This window comes from Orcinus orca, chromosome 3 (genome assembly GCF_937001465.1).
Source record: "Orcinus orca chromosome 3, mOrcOrc1.1, whole genome shotgun sequence".
Classification (NCBI taxonomy): domain Eukaryota; kingdom Metazoa; phylum Chordata; class Mammalia; order Artiodactyla; family Delphinidae; genus Orcinus; species Orcinus orca.
In genome coordinates, this window is record NC_064561.1 from 101,453,337 (window position 1) to 101,472,165 (window position 18,829).

An 18,829-nucleotide genomic window follows, 5' to 3' on the forward strand; every position below is an offset into this window, starting at 1 on the left:
AGCCTCATTCACTTTGTCAGCTATTTTTCTTTTTTTTTAATCTTCTCCTTTCTGTCACAGAGTCTCAGAGACTTCTGCACCCGAATGTCATGACTTGTCATGACCTGAGCTTGTGTTCATTGACAGGAGCTTGTGAGAAAATGAGCTGGGAGAAACAGATGTAACTAGAGGAAAGTCAAAATGAAAGCTATGAATTTAAAATAAAAAAAAGTGGAAGAAGAAGAGAATATTCAGGAGTTTCCCTTAACCTCTCATTTTCCCAAAATTACACACACTGCCTGACAGCTATTCTTGATCTCTTTTCATTCAACATTCACAGGATCAAGATGATTTCAGAACACAGAGCAAAGTTAAGGCTGTGAGAGGTCACTCATCTTCTCCATAAGAAAAGAAACGTGCACTCCCCTCATTCTCCGAGTAACCCACTGTAAATGATGAATTTTATGTCAAAATGGAATTTTCTTCATTCTTTCTTGTACAAATGTATGAATGTTTCTACACACTAAGATGCATCATCAAGGTAGCATATAGATTTTCCTTCCCTTGAGAACTTTAAAGAAGATAAATATAAAACGTCTTTGAAGGATGGCATGGAGTCCTTACCTAACGTTGAGGAATAAATTAAAAAACCTTTGCTGTCCCTAGTGCATTATGAGTGAGGAATAAAAACAAAACAAAAAACATTAGCTATACTAATAATATATTGATAAACAACTTTTTTTAACATCTTTATTGGAGTATGATTGCTTTACAATGGTGTGTTAGTTTCTGCTTTATAACAAAGTGAATCAGTTATACATATACATATATTCCCATATCTCTTCCCTCTTGCATCTCCCTCCCTCCCACCCTCCCTATCCCACCTCTCTAGGTGGTCACAAAGCACCGAGCTGACCTCCCTGTGCGGCTGCTTCCCACTAGCTATCTATTTTACATTTGGTAGTGTATATATGTCCATGCCACTCTCTCACTTTGAACAATTCCTTTTAAACACTCTTTATTTCCAATGTGGTAATTTCTCTTTTATAAACATAACGCTCTGCCACCCTGACATTAAATGTCAAAGTAGCACCAATTCTGTCCAGTTGAGCTACAAAATTAATTGACTACTATGAAGAATAGCAATTTAGCGTAATGAAGCACAGAAGACCCAATATCAACAATAAATTGGAAGACATAACTGCCTTTCATAACTGAGTTATACCCAAGCCTGTAGTGTCCAGAAATTACTGCAAGGTGATTAGAATGTTTATTAAAAGTACTAGGGGGGCTTCCCTGGTGGCGCAGTGGTTGAGAGTCCGCCTGCCGATGCAGGGGACACAGGTTCGTGCCCCGGTCTGGGAGGATCCCACATGCCGCGGAGCGGCTGGGCCCGTGAGCCATGGCCGCTGAGCCTGTGCGTCCGGAGCCTGTGCTCCGCAACGGGAGAGGCCACAGCAGTGAGAGGCCCTCGAACCGCAAAAAAAAAAAGAAAACAAGTACTAGGATATCTGATGTCTTCTGAGTAAACAAAGAATCTAAGGGAAAGATACGTTCTCTTTAGAATTCCAAGTACTAAGAACCGATAGGTCTTAAAATAGCAACAAGATGCCCAACGCCTGGTACATAGTAACTGGATGTTGAATAAATGCACTACAGCTAAAATCTTGTGTCCTCTATACTTTTGATCTTTTTGAAATGACTAGTTACTGCCCCTCACAGTATGCTCAGACCTCTCTCTCCTTCAGGTATGAAATCTGGATTAACATATCTTTGTTTTCTTTTTTATTCAAAGTATAATTGCCTGTGTCTATAATCCTACTGGCTTATTTTATTTATACAGTTGTGGTTCATTTATCTTTGTTAATTCTTGAGATTAGTATAAATCTTAATAGATCTTCCCAATCACTGCTGAAATGCAGTTTTTAGAGTTCAGCAACAGTATTAATTTATTTCTTTTAAATTACCACCTTCCCCATCTCAACTAGAAACTAGAAGGTTGGAATATGAGCTGGATTATACCCAGAATCTCAATGATCATTTCTAGACATTCATACATAAATCTATGATATTCAGTGATTATTACTTTATCACCCCAAGAATTCTTTATAACAATTTGCCTGTAATGAAAATTTTCAGAGGTATAAACAGAGATATTGCTGCTATTAGATATGTAGGGTTCTAATCTAGATACCTACCTAGGTGAGCAAGTTCCAAGAACCTGATTCCTAACTACACAGCAATGTAAAGAACCATATCACTAGACTTTCCCTTAATTCAGCTCTTGTGGAAGATGGTCACTGAAAAGACAGGAAAAGGGCAAATTTTAGGGGCTTCCTGTGGCTCTAAGCTTCTGATGGTGAAAAAATGAGGAATTCTGTGAGCTTTGGGGCATCTGTTAGTAAATGACATCCTACAACAAAAAATATTTCCACTGACTCAACATCTCCTCTGAGATTTCATTTCAAAAGTTGATTTTGGGGAGAGGGGGAAGATGGCGGAGGGAGAGGGGGAAGATAGCGGAAGAGTTAAGAAGCGGAGATCACCTTCCTCCCCACAGATACACCAGAAATACATCTACACGTTGAACAACTCCTACAGATCACCTACTGAAGGCTGGCAGAAGACCTCAGACCTCCCAAAAGGCAAGAAACTCCCCACGTACCTGGGTAGGGCAAAAGAAAAAAGAATAAACAGAGACAAAAGGATAGGGATGGGACCCACACCAGTGGCAAGGAGCTGTGAGGAGGAAAGGTTTCCATACACTAGGAAGCCCCTTCGCGGGCGGAGACTGAGGGTGGCGGAGGGGGGAAGCTTCGGAGCCACGGAGGAGAGCGCAACAACAGGGGTGCGGAGGGCAAAGCGGAGAGATGCCCACACAGAGGATCGGTGCCGACCAGCACTCATCAGCCCGAGAGGCTTGTCTGCTCTCCCGCCGGGACGGGGGGGGGGCTGGGAGCTGAGGCTGGGGCTTCGGTAGGATCGCAGGGAGAGGACTGGCAGCATGAACACTGCATGTAGTGCACCACGGCTAGCCCGGAGGGAGTCCGGGAAAAAGTCTGGAACTGCCGAAGAGGCAAGACACTTTTTCTTCCCTCTTTGTTTCCTGGTGCCCGAGGAGAGGGGATTAAGAGCGCTGCTTAAAGAAGCTCCAGAGATGGGCGTGAGCCGCGGCTAAAAGCACTGACCCCAGAGACGGACATGAGACGCTAAGGCTGCTGTTGCCGCCACCAAGAAGCCTGTGTGCGAGCACAGGTCACTCTCCACACCTCCCCTCCCGGGAGCCTGCGCAGCCCGCCACTGCCAGGGTCCCGTCATCTAGGGACAACTTCCCCGGGAGAACGCACGGCACACCTCAGGCTGGTGCAACGTCACAGTGGCCTCTGCCGCCGCAGGCTCGCCCCGCATCCGTACCCCTCCTTCCCCCCCGATGGCCTGAGTGAGCCAGAGCCCCCGAACCAACAACCCCTTTAACCCCGTCCTGTCTGAGCGAAGAACAGACGCCCTCCGGCGACCTACACACAGAGGCGGGGCCAAATCCAAAGCTGAACCCCGGGAGCTGTGCGAACAAAGAAGAGAAAGGGAAATTTCTCCCAGCAGCCTCAGGAGCAGCGGATTAAATCTCCACAATCAATTTAACGTACCCTGCATCAGTGGAATACCGAAATAAACAACGAATCATCTCAAATTGAGGAGGTGGACTTTGAGAGCAAGATATATTATTTTTTCCCCTTTTCCTCTTCTTGTGAGTGTGTATGTGTATGCTTCTGTGTGAGATTTTCTCTATATAGCTTTGCTTTCACCATTTGCCCTAAGGTCTGCCCTTCCGTTTTTTGTTTCTTTTTTTTTTTACTTTAAAAATAATTTTTTTCTTAATAATTATTTTTTATTTAACTAATTTTATTTTATCTTACTTTATTTTATCCTCTTTCTTTCTTTCTACTTTTTCTCCCTTTTATTCTGAGCCATGTGCATAAAAGGCTCTTGGTGCTGCAGCCAGGCATCAGGGCTGTGCCTCTGAGGTGGGAGAGCCAACTTCAGGACACTGGTCCACAACAGGCCTCCCAGCTCCACATAATAACAAACAGCGATAATCTCCCAGAGATCTCCATCTCAACACAAACACCCACCTTCACTCAACGACCAGCAAGCTACAGTGCTGAACACCCTATGCCAAACAACTAGCAAGACAGGAACACAAACCCACGATTAGCAGAGAGGCTGCCTAAAATCATAATAAGTCCACAGACACCCCAAAACACACCACCAGACGTGGACCTGCCCACCAGAAAGACAAGATCCAGCCTCATCCACAAGAACACAGGCACTAGTCCCCTCCACCAGGAAGCCTACACAACCAACTGAACCAACCTTAGCCACTGCGGACAGACACCAAAAACAACGGGAACTACGAACCTGCAGCCTGCAAAAAGGAGACCCCAAACACAGTAAGATAAGCAAAATGAGAAGACAGAAAAACACACAGCAGATGAAGGAGCAAGATAAAAACCCACCAGACCTAACAAATGAAGAGGAAATAGGCAGTCAACCTGAAAAAGAATTCAGAATAATGATAGTAAAGATGATCCAAAATCTTGGAAATAGAATAGAGAAAATGCAAGAAATATCTAACAAGGACCTAGAAGAACTAAAGAGAAAACAAGCAACGATGAACAACACAATAAATGAAATTAAAAATACTCTAGAAGGGATCAATAGCAGAATAACTGAGGCAGAAGAACGGATAAGTGACCTGGAAGATAAAATAGTGGAAATAACTACTGCAGAGCAGAATAAAGAAAAAAGAATGAAAAGAACTGAGGACAGTCTCAGAGACCTCTGGGACAACATTACACGCACCAGCATTTGAATAATAGGGGTCCCAGAAGAAGAAGAGAAAAAGAAAGGGACTAAGAAAATATTTGAAGAGATTATAGTTGAAAACTTCCCTAATATGGGAAAGGAAATAGTTAATCAAGTCCAGGAAGCACAGAGAGTCCAATACAGGATAAATCCAAGGAGAAAGACGCCAAAACACATATTAATCAAATTATCAGAAATTAAATACAAAGAAAACAGATTAAAAGCAGCAACGGAAAAACAACAAATAACACACAAGGGAATCCCCATAAGGTTAACAGCAGATCTTTCAGCAGAAACTCTGCAAGCCAGAAGGGAATGACAGGACATATTTAAAGTGATGAAGGAGAAAAACCTACAATCAAGATTACTCTACCCAGCAAGGATCTCATTCAGATTTGATGGAGAAATTAAAACCTTTACAGGCAAGCAAAAGCTCAGAGAGTTCAGCACCACAAAATCAGCTTTACAACAAATGCTAAAGGAACTTCTCTAGGCAAGAAACACAAAAGAAGGAAAAGACCTACAATAACAAAACCCAAACCAATTAAGAAAATGGGAATAGGAACATACATATCGATAATTACCTTAAATGTAAATGGATTAAATGCTCCCACCATAAGACACAGACTGGCTGAATGGATACAAAAATAAGACCCATATATATGCTGTCTACAAGAAACCCACTTCAGAGCTAGGGACACATACAGACTGAAAGTGAGGGAACGGAAAAAGATATTCCAGGCAAATGGAAATCAAAAGAAAGCTGGAGTAGCAATACTCATATCAGACAAAATAGACTTGAAAAGAAAGACTATTACAAGAGACAAAGAAGGACATTACATAATGATCAAGGGATCGATCCAAGAAGAAGATATAACAATTGTAAATATTTATGCAACCAACATAGGAGCACCTCAATACATAAGGCAAATACTAATAGACATAAAAGGGGAAATCGACAGTAACACATTCATAGTAGGGGACTTTAACACCTCACTTTCACCAACGGACAGATCATCCAAAATGAAAATAAATAAGGAAACACAAGCTTTAAATGATACATTCAACAAGATGGACTTAATTGATATTTATAGGACATTCCATCCAAAAACAACAGAATACATATTTTTCTCAAGTGCTCATGGAACATTCTCCAGGATAGATCATATCTTGGGTCACATTCAAGCCTTAGTAAATTTAAGAAAATTGAAATCGTATCAAGTATCTTTTCCGACCACAACGCTATGAGACTAGATATCAATTACGGGAAAAGATCTGTCAAAATACAAACACATGGAGGCTAAACAATACACTACTTAATAACGAAGTGATCACTGAAGAAATCAAAGGGGAAATCAAAAAAAACCTAGAAACAAATGACAATGGAGACACGACGACCCAAAACCTATGGGATGCAGCAAAAGCAGTTCTAAGAGGGAAGTTTATAGCAATACAATCTTACCTTAAGAAACAGGAAACATCTCGAATCAACAACCTAACCTCCTTGCACCTAAAGCAATTAGAGAAAGAAGAACAAAAAAAACCCAAGGGGAGAAGAAGGAAAGAAATCATAAAAATCAGATCAGAAAAAAATGAAAAAGAAATGAAGGAAACAATAGCAAAGATCAATAAAACTAAAAGCTGGTTCTTTGAGAAGATAAACAAAATTGATAAACCATTAGCCAGACTCATCAAGAAAAAAAGGGAGAAGACTCAAATAATAGAATTAGAAATGAAAAAGGAGAAGTAACAACTGACACTGCAGAAATACAAAAGATCATGAGAGATTACTAAAAGCAACTCTATGCCAATAAAATGAACAACCTGGAAGAAATGTACAAATTCTTAGATATGCACAACCTGCCAAGACTGAATCAGGAAGAAATAGAAAATATGAACAGACCATTCACAAGCACTGAAATTGAAACTGTGATTAAAAATCTTCCAACAAACAAAAGCCCAGGACCAGATGGCTTCACAGGCGAATTCTATCAAACATTTAGAGAAGAGCTAACACCTATCCTTCTCAAACTCTTCCAAAATAGAGCAGAGGGAGGAACACTCCCAAACTCATTCTACGAGGCCACCATCACCCTGACACCAAAATCAGACAAAGATGTCACAAAAAGAAAACTACAGGCCAATATCACTGATGAATATAGATGCAAAAATCCTCAACAAAATACTAGCAAACAGAATCCAACAGCACATTAAAAGGATCATACACCATGATCAAGTGGGGTTTATTCCAGGAATGCAAGGATTCTTCAATATATGCAAATCAATCAACGTGATACACCATATTAACAAATTAAAGGAGAAAAACCATATGACCAATTCAATAGATGCAGAGAAAGCTTTCAACACCCATTTATGATAAAAACCCTGCAGAAAGTAGGCATAGAGGGAACTTTCCTCAACATAATAAAGGCCATATATGACAAACCCACAGCCAACATCGTCCTCAATGGTGAAAAACTGAAAGCATTTCCACTAAGATCAGGAACAAGACAAGGTTGCCCACTCTCACCACTCTTATTCAACATAGTTTTGGAAGTTTTAGCCATAGCAATCAGAGAAGAAAAGGAAATAAAAGGAATCCAAATCGGATAAGAAGAAGTAAAGCTGTCACTGTTTGCAGATGACATGATATTATACATAGAGTATCCTAAAGATGCTACTAGAAAACTACTAGAGCTAATCAATGAATGTGGTAAAGTAGCAGGATACAAAATTAATGCACAGAAATCTCTGGCATTCCTATACACTAGTGATGAAAAATCTAAAAGTGAAATCAAGAAAACACTCCCATTTACCATTGCAACAAAAAGAATAAAATATCTAGGAATAAACTTACCTAAGGAGACAAAAGACCTGTAGCAGAAAATTATAAGCTACTGATGAAAGAAGTTAAAGATGACACAAATAGATGGAGAGATATACCATGTTCTTAGATTGGAAGAATCAACATTATGAAAATGACTCTACTACCCAAAGCAATCTACAGATTCAATGCAATCCCTATCAAACTACCACTGGCATTTTTCACAGAATTAGAACTAAAAATTTCACAATTTGTATGGAAACACAAAAGACCCCGAATAGCCAAAGCAATCTTGAGAACGAAAAACGGAGCGGGAGGAATCAGGCTCCCTGACTTCAGGCTATACTACAAAACTACAGTAATCAAGACAGTATGGTGCTGGCACAAAAACAGAAATATACATCAATGGAACAGGATAGAAAGCCCAGAGAGAAACCCACGCACATATGGTCACCTTATCTTTGATAAAGGAGGCAGGAATGTACAGTGGAGAAAGGACAGCCTCTTCAATAAGTGGTGCTGGGAAAACTGGACAGCTACATGTAAAAGTATGAGATTAGAACACTCCCTAACACCATACACAAAAATAAGCTCAAAATGGATTAAAGACCTAAATGTAAGGCCAGAAACTATCAAACTCTTAGAGGAAAACATAGGCAAAACACTCTATGACATAAATCACACCAAGATCCTTTTTGACCCACCTCCTAGAGAAATGGAAATTAAAACAAAAATAAACAAATGGGACCAAATGAAACTTAAAAGCTTTTGCACAGCAATGGAAACCATAAACAAGACCAAAAGACAACCCTCAGAATGGGGGAAAATATTTGCAAATGAAGCAACTGACAAAGGATTAATCTCCAAAATTTACAAGCAGCTCATGCAGCTCAATAACAAAAAAACAAACAACCCAATCCAAAAATGGGCAGAAGACCTAAACAGACATTTCTCCAAAGAAGATATACAGATTGCCAACAAACACATGAAAGAATGCTCAACATCATTAATCATTAGAGAAATGCAAATCAAAACTACAATGAGATATCATCTCACACGGGTCAGAACTGCCATCATCAGAAAATCTAGAAACAATAAATGCTGGAGAGGGTGTGGAGAAAAGGGAACACTCTTGCACTGCTGGTGGGAATGTGAATTGGTACAGCCACTATGGAGAACAGTATGGAGGTTCCTTAAAAAACTACAAATAGAACTACCATATGACCCAGCAATCCCACTACTGAGCATATACCCTGAGAAAACCATAATTCAAAAAGAGTCATGTACCAAAATGTTCATTGCAGCTCTATTTACAATAGCCAGGCCATGGAAGCAACCTAAGTGTCTATCATCGGATGAATGGATAAAGAAGATGTGGCACATATATACAATGGAATATTACTCAGCCATAAAAAGAAACGAAATTCAGTTTTTTGTAGTGAGGTGGATGGACTTAGAGTCTGTCATACAGAGTGAAGTAACTCAGAGAAAGACAAATACCGTATACTAACACATATATATGGAATCTAAGGGAAAAAAATGTCATGAAGAACCTAGGGGTAAGATGGGAATAAAGACACAGACCTACTAGAGAATGAACTTGAGGATATCGGGAGGGGCAAGGGTAAGCTGCGACAAAGTGAGAGAGTGGCATGGACATATATACACTACCAAACGTAAAATAGATAGCTCATGGGAAGTAGCCGCATAGCACAGGGAGATCAGCTCCGTGGTTTGTGACCACCTAGAGGGGTGGGATAGGGAGGGTGGGAGGGAGCGAGATGCAAAAGGGAGAGATATGGGAACATATGTATATGTATAACTGATTCACTTGGTTATAAAGCAGAAACTAACACACCATTGTAAAGCAATTATACTCCAATAAAGATGTTAAAAAAAAAAGTTGATTTTATTTTGAAAAGCTAACATGAAATCACCAAAGAGATTACTTCTAAAGCAGTTCTTTCAGATAGAGCCTTAAAACTAAATGTCCAAATCATTTATTTTTATTTCCTCTCACTTACAGCTAATAGGGAATACAGTTCTCAATTTCTTCTAAGGCTGTCACAAAATAAAAGATTATTTTGAAAAAAATTTGATCTCGTCTAAATGTCCAACTAAGACCATGCAGGAAACTTTATGAAAACAACTCTCTCTAAGAAGCACCTTCCTTGTTCCTGTGTCAATTAATCTATTAATATTTAAAGTTACTTTTAGGTAAGTTGTTTTGTTTCGTTGAGTTTATTTCTTAAAATGTGCAAAGGACCAGGGACTTCCCTGGTGATCCAGTGGTAAAGAACCCACCTTTGAATGCAGGGGATGCAGGTTTGATCCCTGGTCGGGGAACTAAGATCCCACATGCTGCAGGGCAACTAAACCCAGGCGCCACAACTACTGAGCTCACATGCCTCAACTAGAGGGCCCACGTGCTCTGGGGCCTGCGTACCACAACCAGAGAAGAGAAAACTCACACACCACAACTAGAGAGAAGCCCCAATGCCGCAACAAAAAGATCCGGCATGGCTAAACAAAGATCCCGCATGCCACAACTAAAACCCGACGCAAACATAAAAATAAATAAATAAGTAAATAAATAAATACATAATATTAAAAGAAAAAAGTGTGCAAAAGACCAAATGATTCATTAGAGTCTGCCTACAGATGTTTCATGAAATTATATCATCTAAAACAAAATAATTCTTAGACCCAAATTAACAAACAGAAACTTTGTGTTTTGTATTTAGAAGACATTTAATGGCATTTTTGTCTTTCTTTCTCAAATTTTTCCAAAGCCTCTTATTCTACGAATTAATTTCCTCTCTCCAATCAGAAGTCCATCTTTACAGATAAAGTATAAAACTTAGGATCTAGATTTGTCTAAAATGGTAATTTATGATTTAAAAAACCCTAGATTCAGTTTAAACAGCAGCAACTGTAATTACATCCCACTTTTAACACTGCTTTACTGATTTGATCCTATTTAAGCTTTTCAAGAACCAACATAGTGACAACTTGTTCATTCAGAGGAAATCAAGAAAAGATTATATTCAAATGAATATAAACTCATGTCATGTTCATTGAAATGCTCTCGAAGCTTTGGATGTCTTCTGAAACGTAACATATTTTGTGGTCACAAAGATACACTTCTCTCAGTGGCTTCTCATTTTAGGAACTGGGTTTGTTCATTTCTACAATACCTTTGCACCCTCTTATGGTCATTTTAGGATTTGCTTTATTGGGAGCAATTTATTCAAGGCTATTCAATGGTTTCTTTATCTTGTAAATTTGAATTTTTATTAGAATAATGACATTTACACACTTTCCACCTTTAAATCTGTAATTTCGCAATCCCAAATATTAATTGAAGCTCACACTTCCTCACACTGTTGAGAAAACAGAAGTATACAGAGTTGAGGTTACTAGGATAATAATTAGAAACACTCCATACTTTCCAATTATGTCTGACATATTAACAAGCTAATAAGAATTTAAGATTCTGTCTCCTAGGCACAAAGCAATTCAATAGTAATGCCATCATTAGGTATCACAGTTCTTATTTTCTGATACTGACATGATGAAATCAACTTAGAATCTGTTTGGGCCTGTTTATATAAAGCATGGATATGACTTCTAACTTAGTACAATGTCCTAAAAATAACAGCATAAATGTGGCTGTCCTTCATTAAGAAGTTGCAATAGCAAGATAAACACACATAACACACAACACACACACAACACTCACACACACACGCACGCACATACACTTTACACTTTGTAACTCATTTGGCTCGTGTTGTCTCGGAAACATTAAATTCCTTTAACCTAGAGATCTTTAAAAAAAAACCTAAGGATCAAAAGTTACCATTCTATTATATTTAATTTGATAACCATAATAAAAACAAAGACCGCTTGTCCCTTTCCTGACTTAAAATCTCCTTCTTTCTGTTATAGTTTCATGTGTAGAAAACATTTAGGAAAAATGTGTAAAGCTTTAATGGCAAGCTTTATTTCTGAATTCATGCTGCTGCCAATGATAAGGATACCTGCTTTGTGATAAAAAAAAAAAAAGAAACAACTGTTCAAACTATACATATGGCAGAGGAACTACTCTTTAAAGTGTTTATGAGAAGAACTGTTGCATTACCATATTTTTTTTTCTTTCCAGGGCGACAGCTACACATTTTAAGATACTTTCAACTTGAAGTATAACTTGAGTACTATAGGCTTTAAATTCCTAACTTATAATACCTTCATATTTTTGTCAGAAAAATACATCAGAACCTATACATGTATCTATAAATCAATAATTTTGGTTTCAGAATACAACTACTGTTATTAAGGGCACAGACGAGTACTAACCCAAAGTGCAAGAAATCCCATAACTGAATAACAGTTGAGGGGACAGAAAATACAATTTCACCAAGCTAAAGTCAGATATCATATAGGATGATGCTCCAAATATGTAAAGCTTCTATCAATTCCCAAATTACAAATGAAGTTTAAAAATAAAATTTTGGGTGGTCCATCTGAAAAATGCACTTATCTCTCACAGTAAATAATAGCACTTATAAAGATCACCAATGCCTGCAAGATATCAATCTGTAGGTTTCCTATGTAATTCAATCACTGTATCAGATGTGCTGACAGCAAATATATACTTCAGAACATTAAAGTTATTGCCAGTTGTAAAAATATCCTTTATCTACAAATATACTTTCAAAGAATCTAAAAACCCACATCATCTCTCTGACAAAGAAACCATGTATGTTGTCTAAAATACACTGTCCATATTTCATAAATACTACAAAATATGAAATTGCCAAGTGAACACTACCAATACCTCCTCTTGTATGCACTCTTTCACAGTGACAGTCATTGACAACTGGAATCTACTTTACAGGTATGTCTATCTTTTTTAAAACACAATATGCTTTGATGGACTTCCCTGGTGGTGCAGTGGTTAAGAATCCGCCTGCCAGTGCAGGGGACAGAGATTCGAGCCCTGCTCCGGGAAGATCCCACATGCCGCGGAGCAACTAAGCCCGTGTGCCACAACTACTGAGCCTGAGTGCCACAACTACTGAAGCCCGCACACCTAGAGCCCGTGCTCCGCAACGAGAAGCCACTGCAATGAGAAGCCCGCACACTGCAATGAAGAGTAGCCCCCACTCGCCGCAACAAGAGAAAGCCCGTACGCAGCAATGAAGACCCAACACAGCCAAAAATAAATAAATATATTTATTATTTAAAAATTTTTTAAAAATTAAAAATTAAAAAACAATATACTTTGTTAATGGGTATTGCAAATACTTGTGTTCAAATGTATCCTGTCCTACAAAAGTCTGATAATTTAATTGTATATTCAAAGATATAAAACAATTAAGTCCACTAGCATCAACAACCATTTAGGAAACCAATAATAAGTGTTGTTTGAAAGCAGAGTAACCCAGATGTCCTAAACTACTTAACATAAAATTTCAGTCCCTTCAAAATCAGCCACAGAACACTACTCTTCTTCAGCCTTATACCTTTTCACATTTCAGTGATTACACATTTAGCTCCCTTTATCAGAAATAATTCACTCTCTTAAAATTCTAATTCGAAAAGATACACACACCCTAATGTTCATAGCAGCAATATTTACAACAGCCAAGACATGAAAGCAACCTAAATGTGCATCAACAGATGAATGAATAAAGAAGATGTGGTACATATATACAATGGAATATATCAGCCACAAAAAAAGAATGAAACAATGCCACTTACAGCAACATGGATGGACCTAGAGATTAGCACACCAAGTGAAGTTAAGTCAGAGAGAGAATGACAAATATCATATGGTATCGCTTATATGTGGAATCTAAAATATGATACTAATGAACTTATTTACAAAACAGAAATAGGTGCACAGACATAGAAAACAAACTTATGGTTACCAAAGGGGAAAAGGAGGGGAGGGATAAATTAGGAGTTTGGAATTCGCAGATAAAAACTATATACAAAATAGATAAACAACAAGATCCTACTGTATAGCACAGGGAACTATATTCAATATCTTATAATAACTTATAATAGAAAAGAATATGAAAAAGAATATACATATGTAACTGAATCACTTTGCTGTACCATACTTCAATAAAATAAATAAATAAGAAATAATTCCCTCTCTTACTGTAGAACATCATTATACACCGGGATTTATCATATGGTAGTATAAAATATTTGTTTGAATGGCTCTCTCTCCCAACTGACCACCATATGAATTCCTTGAAGGCAGGAACTGACTTGATTCATTTTTTTTCTTTTTTTTTTTTGGCCACACCTTGCAGCCTGTGGGATCCTAGTTCCCCAACCAGGAACTGAACCCAGGCCCTCGGCAGGGAAAGCACGGAGTGCCAACCGCTGGACCACCAGGGAATTCCCTTGATTCATTTTTACACGCCCAGTACCTGAAAAATAGTAGGTGCTGAAGCAACATGATGCTTTTGGAGTCCAAAACATCATTATGGAAAACTGTGTTTTAATCCTAGGCTCAATCACTTAATTTTGCAGTTTCCTTATATGTAAATGAGAGATAAACACCTTGCAGGATTGTTGAGAAACTAAAAGATACCCATAAAGTGACTAACCCAGTGCCTGGCACATAGAAGACACTGTAATATGTGTTCAGTAAATGTTAGCTGAATTGATCTTTCCCTACAGCTCTTTCCACTTATATATTTACTCAAAATATTTCCAGACTTCTCAAAATTTAAACCACTACCTTGTTCCTTTTTACTCTTTCCTATATACCAGAATTTAAATATAACCACAGCTATAAAAATAAAGGATTTTACAGTGTATTCAGGCAATTAATGCATTTGAGGGCAGTAAGTTCAATTTTTTTTCCAGAAATAAAATATCCTAAGGAATGGGAACTAAAGTACAGGGCATTCAGCTTTATTGTCTCTTCTATTTCTCACCAAAAGAGAAAAACAAAAAAGTTTCAATATTTATAAGACTAAGAAGGGATGAGCATAACTCTGCCTTAACATACATTTCTGTGGTCCGCGAGGCGGGTCGGGCGGCGAGGCTGGGCGAGCGCGCAGTTGGCGCTGGGGCTCGCCGCCCCTGTCTCCCCTTCCGGGCCAGGGTGCAACCCCAGGGCGCGTCCGTCCCCGCCGCCGCTGGCTCCGGTCCCCCACTCCATGGCCGCCTCGGCGCCGCCCCCACCGGACAAGCTGGAGGGAGGTGGCGGCCCCGCACCGGCCCCTGCACCACCCAGCATGACGGAGTTTGCGTCACCCCCGACTCCCATGGTGGATCACCTGGTTGCATCCGACCCTTCTGAGGATGACTTCGGAGCCCCTAAGGTGGGGGGCACAGCCCCTCCATTCCCGGGCAGTCCTGTCCCCTTAGGGGTCTTCCGTGTACAGGGGTGCATGGCAGGCCAGGTACCCCCAGGCTGTGACACTGGGGGTAGAGGAGGCCCCCAGCTTCTTCCTCAACAGCGCCCCCTTTCCCTCCCAACCCCATGGGCCCTGCTTTCAACATGCCCCCCCAGGGCCCTGGCTACCCTCCCCCAGGCAACATGAACTTTCCCAGCCAGCCCTTCAACCAGCCTCTGGGTCAAACTTCAGCCCGCCTGGTGGGCAGATGATGCCAGGCCCCGTGGGGGGAATGTGGCTGCACAATCTCACCCACCATGGGACAGCCTCCAGAGGGGAGCTGGGCCCCCCTTCTCCCCCCCAACGCTTTGCCTAGCTAGGGGCACCTTTTGGCCCTTCTCCTCTCCAGAGACCTGGTCAGGTACTCCCCAGCTTGCGCCCCCAACACAGGTCCCTTCCCTGGTCCTGACCCTGGCTTTCCTGGCCCTGGTGGTGAGGATGGGGGGAAGCCCTTAAATGCACCTGCTCCCACTGCTTTTCGCCAGGAGCCCCACTCAGGCTCCCCAGCTGCCGCTGTTAATGGAAATCAGCCCAGTTTTCCCCCAAACAGCAGTGGGCGGGGTTGGGGCACCCCGGATGCCAATAGCCTGCCACCTCCTGGCAAGACAAGTGCGAGCTCAGGGCCCCAGCCTCCCCCAGGCCTGGTGTATCCATGTGGTGCCTGTCGGAGAGAGGTGAACGACGACCAAGATGCCATTCTGTGTGAGGCTTCCTGCCAGAAGTGGTTCCACCGCGAGTGCACGGGCATGACTGAGAGCGCCTATGGGTTGCTGACCACTGAGGCCTCTGCTGTCTGGGCCTGCGATCTCTGCCTCAAGACCAAGGAGATCCAGTCTGTCTATATCCGCAAAGGCATGGGGCAGCTGGTGGCTGCTAACGATGGGTGATGCTGGCGAGGTACCCAGGAAGTGCATACGTTCCTCCCTGCTCTTCCAGGGTGGTTGTTTTCTGTCTGGCTCTTGGTCCTTGTTTCCACTGGCTTCCCATCCCCATGGGGCAGAAACACAATGGCTCCTGGGGGCAGAAAAGGAACTGAGACGGGCAGGCAGAAGAGCCTGGATTGCTCACTTTTCTGGAAACTTACATGTTGAGATCTACAGAGGTCCAGGAAACCAAAGCCCTGCCAAGCAGAGCCATTTTTGGTGGCTGTCTCTGGAGGCCTAGGGGTGTGACTGCAACAGAAAAGAGGCTGGAGGAAGACCTGAAGGGCAGGGGTGCCCCTCTACAGATGATGGATGCCCCCAACACCTGTGCCTAACACTCCTATCTAGCCCCCCAGCCCCAGCCTTAGTTTTTGGAGTCCAGTATTAAAGGTTTCTGGCCAGAGGAGTTGGGCCAGAACTCCAGTTGGGCCCATCTCTGCAGTAGCCCTTTCATGGGTGCTGGGAAACAGCTTTAGGGAATAAATGGAGATTTTCCCCTTTTCTTACCTTCCCCTTGCCTCCTCCAAGACCTACCCAACTCCTCCCCCCTCAGAGAACCAAATAGCTTGAAGAAGCAGGAGAGTACATGTCTATGGCCACGTGGCTTGGTGATTTGGGGCTTCAAGACAGTAGGTAAGAGATGCTGTCAGGACATATCTCCCTCATACCAAAGTCACTGGTCCTTTCTCAGACTCTCTTGTGCTTTTTCCCTAATGACAATATTTTTGCTAAAAATTGGGATATGTGGTCTGACAGAGCAGAATATTTGATGTCTGGACTGTCCTGGAAGCCTGGACTCTGGCTGTACACCCCCTCCATCTGTTGCACATTAGTCGCAGCGCTGGTCTTCAACTTTTGGCGCCCTTACTTCCCTGCTTCCCTGGCTTGATTGAAGGAAAGCTTGAAAAGGCGCAGAGCCCTTACACCTCATTTTTTCTCCTGATGAAAGGATCCCTGTCACAGCCTGTGGATGGGGAGGCGGCAGGACCTTCATTGCCATGGTACTAAAATGCAATCCAGAACCTGGATGTTTTTTGTTTCTCTCTTTCCCTGCTATGCTTTATATCTTCTCCGGCCTGGTGATCTAGCTGTTCTCATTCCTCTCAGCCAGGGTCCTGCACTGGGCTTTGTTTCTATTTTATTTTTTAAGCACTGCCTGCCAGAGATGGGCCAGGGGCTTGATCGGAGCCCCTCACAGCTGCTGTCTCTTCCTTACAGCTCGTGCACACATTCCTCAGTGGGGTGGGGAAGGCAGGCTTGGGGTGTGGCCCTGAGAGGAGCTGGTGGTCCCCTGCCCCCCGCTTCTCCCGGGACCCTAGCGTGTGAAGAGAAGACAAAGGTATACGGCAGAACTCTTTCGCCTGCCCAGGTGTAGCATGCAGCCTTTGAGGCTGTGAGAAAGAAGGGAGTGGCCTCTGGGCCTCCCTCCTCCAGTGTTGCCTGCTGCAGAACAGCAGAGATGGCAGCCCCCCCACTGCTGAGCTTTGTGTTGTCTTTGTGGTTCTGTGTGCCCCTCTCTTATCTGTTGCTATTTTTGTGGTCTCCCCCATCTCTGCATTTGGTAAGATGGCTCTTGCAGGGGGGCGTGTCTGTTCAGTCCCTCTCTCCCTCTCGCTCCACTGCTTTTTGGAAGGAAGTGGGGGTGGCAGAGATGTGGTGCGGAAATTTTTGTACGGTTGGATTAATAAAATGACTTGGAAAATCAAAAAAAAAACATACATTTCTGCCTTTTAAGCCCAGTTTAAACTCGATGAAAGGCCTAGAACACAGACTATTCATTAAAAAAAAAAAGATGCTTTAACTGCAGTGCACATTCAGTAGATAAAATCCAAAGAAAGCAGTCCTGCCTGAAACATTTACAAATCAATTCATTATACTGATTTGGAATGAGATGTGCTGTAATTTAAAACATAGATTACCACAGGCCAAACTTAAGTTCCATTTTTAAGGCACTTTCCCTTGGCTATGCACTTGACCGCAGAATTTACAAGAAACAACAATTTGCCTAACCTTAAAAAAAAGCCATTGCACTATTTACAATAGCCAGGACATGGAAGCAACCTAAGTGTCCATCAAAAGATGAATGGATAAAGAAGATGTGGCACATATATACAATGGAATATTACTCAGCCATAAAAAGAAACAAAATCGAGTTATTTGTAGTGAGGTGGATGGACCTAGAGTCTGTCATACAGAGTGAAGTAAGTCAGAAAGAGAAAAACAAATACTGTATACTAACACATATATATGGAATCTAAAAAAAAAAAAAAAATGGTTCTGATGAACCTAGGGGCAAGACAGGAATAAAACAGCACACATAGAGAATGGACTTGAGGACACGGGGAGGGAGAAACGTAAGCTGGGACGAAGTGAGAGAGTAGCATTGACATACATACACTACCAAACGTAAAATAGATAGCAAGTGGGAAGCAGCCGCACAGCACAGGGAGATCAGCTCGGTGCTTTGTGACCACCTAGAGGGGTGGGATAGGGAGGGTGGGAGGGAGACACAAGAGGGAAGGGGATATGGGGATATATGTATACATATAGATGATTCACTTTGTTATACAGCAGGAACTAACACAACATTGTAAAGCAATTATACTCCAATAAAGATGTTAAAAAAAAAAGATACTGTATGTAAATACTAGTTTTTAAAGGGGTAATGCTTAAGAATTTAATCATAACAAAATTTCAAAAGTACAAAACATTATGTTTGAATTAACTAATAACTTCAATAAATCATTAATATTTTATTGAGAACAGGCAATGTGTTTCCATTTCAAAATGATTTGTCCCACATATAATGTCTG

At 41.3% G+C, this 18,829-nt stretch overlaps 1 pseudogene; it reads left to right on the forward strand.

The window, feature by feature from the left end:
- Positions 1–14,853: 14,853 nt before the first annotated feature.
- LOC101277374 (pygopus homolog 2-like) lies at positions 14,854–16,323 on the forward strand (annotated as a pseudogene).
- Positions 16,324–18,829: the final 2,506 nt, after the last annotated feature.